Raw genomic sequence first — 5,625 nt, 5'->3', positions numbered from 1 at the left:
TCTCTGTTACTGATTTCTCTTCCCATTAACCACGTGCTAGTGTATTAATTTGTTTTTTGTTAATTGTACTGTCGTCTGTGGGTCAAGTGTTATCCTCCTGATCCCCCACTTCTACAACTAGTCAATTCATACGTTTCTCTGGGTTAGGTGGCCTAATCTGAACCTCAGTCTGTTCGTCTTTTGTATGATCATTAGAAGTACTCGGATTCTGCATATAGTTAACTCGTTCTTGAGGGTTGTTCGAATTCGAGTAGTTTGATTTTGTTGGTGAAACCAATGTGGTCTATTTTCACCATTTCGCCAATCCTCATTCCTGTTATTACTGTCATTTCGGAAAAAGCCACTGTCATATTATTATTCCGACCTGAATTCCCATATCCTTGATTACATACATTATTATGTTCTGAGTTCTGTCTATACTCTTTACCATTTCCATTGTTTCCGTTTCCTGACCTTTGCCTATCACTGTTGTTGTTCTGCTGATTTCGACGTTTTCTTGCGTCATCTTCGCTGAATATAAAGTCTAATTTATTAAAAATTTCTTTGAAAGCTAGCACATTACCTTCAGTTGTACCCACTAATGCTTGCTGATATTGTAATGGGAGTTTCATCGTGCGCAATCTTATTAATTCTCCGTCCAAGTACTGATTGTCTACGCGTCGGTTCTTCTTGACCTTGTTCTCAGATAACCTAATCGGACTCTTCTCTTTAAAATTTTCGCGCATTGTCCTCGAAAGCAATTCCTATTTAATTCTGTTCTGTGCTTCAAGCGACCATTATCACCACAGAAATGATAACTTGAGCACCTCATACAACTTACAGTTTGAGCTATACTTTGCATGGTTTCTGCAATTACTCCGCCCACATGTGCACAAATAAAGTCTAGTTTGTAAGATAGTGGGCAGTGTTCACGTAAACCGATTTGAAATTGATTAATAATCGTTCTTGGATGTAAGGAAAGTCCATCTTCTTTGTAGTGTTGAAATTTACTTACTGGGAGGAAGTAGTCATCGTCAACCATATGGTCTCCTATCATAACACTATCAAAGTTGTTTGTGCTCTGTAACGCCATTGGGTACTGCGTGCTATAATGTAAATGAGTATCATATCTTCGTAATGGTACGAAATTATTTGTCTCAGGTTGAGCCCTTTGCCCTACATTCCCGATCATTATCACTGGTATTCTACTTTGGCACATACTTTCGATTACAAGATATGTGTTCATTCTTGTCAGTGGCGTCACATTTTGGTATGGCCTGTACTGTTCTGCGTAAGAAGTTGCTGGTACCTGAGTGACATGTTGCAGTACAGCACACTGTTCTCTTAAAGGTTGATAGGCGTACGTCACACTAAGCAACTGAAGTACTGGATTTTGATGTGCTGCACGTAATTCCGCCTGTAAATTAGGTATGCTCTGTCTCTGTTCACTTCGTACCGCCCTTGGGAACCTATTTGTATCCATTGTTTGCATCTAAATGTTTGTTCTTTCACCCTTTTTGTCACATTGGACATTTGTGAATTCGGATATGCCGCTAAACGCGCGTCTTTCTACGTTGTCGCGATCTTTTTGCGTCTAGTTAGCTGCTTTGAATGGCGTTCCTGCGACCTTCATAGTGTCCCCATTCGTATTTACCGTGGACTCAGACGTCGCAACTGACTCTGAACACGCGCTGTCGTTGTCACCAAGACCTTCGCTACTTCGCAGTAATTCGATTCTCAGTCTTTGAAAGTGCTCCTTGGTTTTCGATTCGATCTTGAAAATAAGATTATCGAATCTCTTTAACGGTGCATTGGTAGCCCTTCTTTGAACTGTCGTCTTTCAATGATCTGCTATGCTTTTAGAGATGTATTTGTCGTAAAGAAATTGACTTGTTACTTGACCTCTTTGACACACTGGTGAGCTTCGTCACGCTACTTTGTCATATCTTTCTGTACCTCGTCAATATCTCCGCGCATCTGTCTGTGCTCTACCATTACAGCTTCAGTCACCTCTCGTGAATCTTGTGACTACTTTGGAATCTGATCTTGCCCTTGATCTAACTTTGTTTGTCTGTGAATCTAGGTTTTGTAGGTTCGAACGCGTTTCTGATCTTATATTCAGTATGCACACATTCGTCTGTTTACCTTTTTGAATCAGATATTGGAAAATTTCGAACACACTACTAGATACATTTGGATCTTTAGCAGTAGCCATTCGATTAAACTTTCCCCTTTCCTGGCTCTTCTGTGCCGGTTTTTAACCTGTGAATGAAGTGCAGGTGCACTGACATTGTTTCGGTCTTATCACGTGACAACTGGTCTCTTACGGCTACACTCGGTTCGAGATAGTGCAACCTAGCCTCATGTGAAATTACGTCAATGTCTTGATGTTTTTTCTGCACCGGTTTCATCATCAATTCCTTGATGTGAGTGCCTTGAACTTGTCTCACTTTCATGACGTTCATGACGTGACGTTGTCGCCGCTCTGCCTGTGACACAGGTTTCGTCTCTTCCGTCTTGCCTACCAACTGGCTTTATGCTGTCCTATGTTCTTCCACCATTTCCTATCATCCAGTCCGCAGCTCGTGGTCGTGCGGTAGCGTTCTCGCTTCCCGCGCACGGGTTCCCGGGTTCTCGGGTTCGATTGCCGGCGGGGTTCGTGATTTTCTCTGCCTCGTAATGACTCGGTGTTGTGTGATGTCCTTAGGTTAGTTAGGTTTAAGTAGTTCTAAGTTCTAGGGGACAGATGACCATAGACGTTAAGTCCCATAGTGCTCAGAGCCATTTGAACCATTTGAACCTATCATCCTAATGCTCTCTAAACTTCGCATTGTTTGTGCGCCTGACTTCGCTTTGACATGTGATCGTATGACTTACGGCGCCTCCAAAACAACATACATAGTCCTGTACGAATTCTAGTTTACAGTGCACACTTTCAGTTTAATACAGGAACTTTTCAACAATGTTTGGAACAGGATCCAACACACAAACAACAATGTGACAAACCTGTGCGCCAGCCAAGCACAAAAATAAAATTATTAAGCACACCTAATTACAGACTTTATTTGAAATCAAAACTATTTTCTTTTTCAAATTTAATCTACTTACAAAAAAGTCACACATTCCACACTAAATTGTACTTCCAGATCTAACAAAGTTTGGAGTTACTGAACTCTAACTTCCAACAAGATAACGCCACAACTACTAGGTGCTACTACTTTAATCACTCTCTGACATTTATTAAGATAGACTTACCATTCTTAACACAGAAATGTGCTAACAAATTTTTACCAGTGTAAACATCAACAAGGTAACACACCCCTATGCACAAATCATTAATTATATTAGTTTCTGTCCTCAAATTAACATCCAACAGTCACGTGTCCCTACCACAAAGATAATCTATGAGGGTCCCATACTAAATTAACATGAGGCTAACAATTACATCCAGCTAAAAAATATACAGGCACGAAAACGTATCCTAGCACTCCCCATCAATCACAAACGTATTCTGACAATTTTCCACTGTGCTCAAAAGCATCCACACAGTTTGATTTTTCAATCAAAAACGTCCCTGAAAGTCTCCCTTAGAACTCAGATGTATTCTGACATCTTTTTCTGTGCACAAAAATATCTGGACAATCTGATTTTTCCATTAGAAAAACCTCCTGGCAAGCTAATCTTTCAACCAAAAACACGTCATGGTAAGGTCGCCATTATCTAACATACTCCCCCAGTCGTTGCGACCTGTATTTACCACTGGGCATGCTCGGACATATCTGACACAACAAAAGTGTCAGTGAACGAAGGCTCCACAAGGTAGGGAGATCCCGGATCAAGTCACGATTAGACATCATAATAACAGCCATCATACATGCCCTAGAATACTTCAGTGGGGAAAAGGTAGTCTCTACTCTAGAACACATAAACAACTTTTACCTGTACTTAATCTATTTATTACAGAATCACCATACACATTGAGTTCAAGTGCTTAGTTGGTGATGTTGGAAAGTACTCTGTAATTAGGAAGATCCTGACAGTGAATTCACAATGTAAATGAAATTAATCGTGATAAACATGAACACATAACAAACTTTGAAAAGCGTTCCTACATGAGAAAAGAACCCCTAGCATAACTTACAATACAATGATCACCAAACAAATTTACCATCCAAAATATTAAATTCACAACACTCAGTGTGCCCTATTGTCCATACTATTTTAGCTACACAATATTGTATATTTACCGATACCTTTATACACATTGCAGTGCACACACAAGCTAGTGACTCCCTTACTGAGCACTTGACTAGACACGATATTTACCTTGCTTTGTCGGCGACGGCTGTGGCCATCAGTGGCGTATGACAAAGGCTGTGGGGACCTGCAAATCTCAATATTATTCTGGCCTTAACTGTATCAGCAATTGGAAATTGCCCTCAGTTTTTGGGGGATGAAAACTGTGTTTTCCCTAGCTAATCCACTGAAAATGTCCACTCGCTTGGGCTAAGTGACACCTCTACCCTCTTTCATTGCTCTGCAGAACATAATTAACTAGGGTCGAAATCCGTAATCTCCGGTCCGGGCTAGATTTTCGAACTCCGTGACTCCAAGTGTTCACTGAAAAGGTCTTCTAGGCCATCAGAACAGGAAGTGTTCCATCTACTCACAGCTCTGGTGTGAGGAGACCTCCTCTTTCTCCTCGTGGCCCCAGTCGGTATACCTTTCTTGTTCCCCCCCCTCCCCCCCCCCCAAACTGCACCTTGTTTTCATCCCCTACCACAATTCGTAGTGGCCAATTCCGATCGTAGTACGACTTACGTCGTTGTCTGGTCCAATGAAGCTTGAGAAGCGTATTGGTGTGGAAACTAATTTCCTTCTGGCCTATAGCGCTCCTATAGTCTCAGACTTCGTCCATACACTAGATGTCCACGTGCAACCTCGTGTTCTCCACGCCCTCGTCACGTGATATGCGAGTATTTGTTAAAAATAGCTGAGCATTCCATTGCGGCGTGTTTTCTGTTTTGAAAGAAAAAAAAAACGTAGCAACAAAGTTTTTCGTTCTTTTCAAAGGACTCCCGTTGTGATTCTGAAAGCATTCCTTTCCTAGAAGCTTTCCCAGGCATCAGGTATGGTCTTTCTTCATGTCTTCTGTCCAGTCGTCTCTGCCCCGCTGTCAACTGTATTTTGTGCGACTCAACATTTTTCGTAAATGCAAATTCCGTGTACTGATCATCTAAGAGCGGCCACTTAGACCCCTGCTCTGCTAAGATCTTTCTTTCCGTTCCACGCAGGCTTGTTGGCTTATTGTTAGCTAATGTTGCCTGCCGCCCCGCTGCGAATGGTTGGGTTTCTTACGGACCCTCTCGAAATGCGTTTATTGTTCTACTTCTCTTGACAGCTGGGAATTCCTTGCAGCAACGTCAGCTAAAAGTGATTGCGATGGTACGTGACTATTAACATGCAGAGTAGGGAATTCTTGTTAGTATCGAATTCATGTCGGGCACGCATGAATGATTACTCTCCGTTCTATGCAAATTAGTGTCACGTTACCTGAAGTAGGGCCTGAGTGGTGTCAAACTTCTCGGCTTGATGTGTGTATTACGTTTCTATATTTAAAATAGCATGTTAAGTGGCAAAATTATG

This window comes from Schistocerca americana, chromosome 6 (assembly GCF_021461395.2).
Source record: "Schistocerca americana isolate TAMUIC-IGC-003095 chromosome 6, iqSchAmer2.1, whole genome shotgun sequence".
Taxonomy (NCBI): Eukaryota; Metazoa; Arthropoda; class Insecta; order Orthoptera; family Acrididae; genus Schistocerca; species Schistocerca americana.
This window is presented reverse-complemented; position numbering follows the sequence as displayed.